A 1156-nucleotide genomic window follows, 5' to 3' on the forward strand; every position below is an offset into this window, starting at 1 on the left:
GGGGTGTTAAGTATGGTTTGGCCCCCAAAAAATCTATTTTGTCCCAAAATTGTGAAATTGTTGGCCCCACACACCAGAAAACAACAACCTGGCAGCCCTGCTTGTGAGCACGTTTTATAATTATTCGTCAAGCTATTAGCATAGCCAAGAACGTAACACCCCATATCGACGCCGGGCTCGTCGTCGCTTACATGCTATCAACTGGTATTTTCAGTGGTTAATCATTGAAAAACACCTTCTTCGTCCATTGTTCTAGATCTACTGACGAGTTTTAGTTTTATTATAATAAGCAATTTCTTCAAGGTCAAACCAAAATGTTACTAGACTTTTAGTGACCGAAAGACACCCCCACTCAGTTTGCACCAGTCATCGGGGGCGTCACGTGATAAAGTTAATCACCAAAAAGATGCGCCGACATATCTAGCAAGGCGCTTCCACTCTGTCTCAAACCTTTAAGTGGGTATTTATTTTTGTCGAGAGAACGACAAATAACAACTGATAACAACAAATAACTACTGATAACACAAAAATACTTTGATTCCTCCATCCTCAAAAATCAATATGTGAGGCATCGTGGTGAAATCAGGTGCTCGTCAAAATAATGAAATCGGAGATATCGGCCTTTCTCCACCTGTTTGACACTTTTCATCGATTTTCTGGGTTTTGTTGTTGTTGTTTTTTTGCTCAACAGCTTTTATGTCCATTTAAAATCAATTTTCTGTACAGCTATTTCCTGAAAAATTTGATTACAGGCGTACAAAATGTAAATTTTCAGTTTCCAGAGACTCTCAAGCTTTGGAAGTCAGCAAACTTTGGGGGCCATAAATTTTACTCGCTAATTTTACCTCTCAAACCAGACGAGCCCCAACCTCCTTTTATCGCAAATGTCTCAATTTCTATTCAAAATGTAGAAAAAATGAACAAGCCTTAAGATGATACCAATAACTCCATATGCCAAAAAATTGACGAGCGCCTGATTCCACCGTGTCGTGACACATATTCATGTGGTCAACCATAGGTCCCTACTTTACGTGCACTAATCCGAGCAACTACTGGGAGTAGACAAAGCGATGACCGGCGGAGTTGCATCCCTTTCTTATTTACATTTGAATCGAAAGTAAAATCGAAAGTAACAATCAATTTATTAGAACCCCCC

This window comes from Aplysia californica, unplaced genomic scaffold (genome assembly GCF_000002075.1).
Source record: "Aplysia californica isolate F4 #8 unplaced genomic scaffold, AplCal3.0 scaffold00860, whole genome shotgun sequence".
NCBI classification, from domain to species: Eukaryota; Metazoa; Mollusca; class Gastropoda; order Aplysiida; family Aplysiidae; genus Aplysia; species Aplysia californica.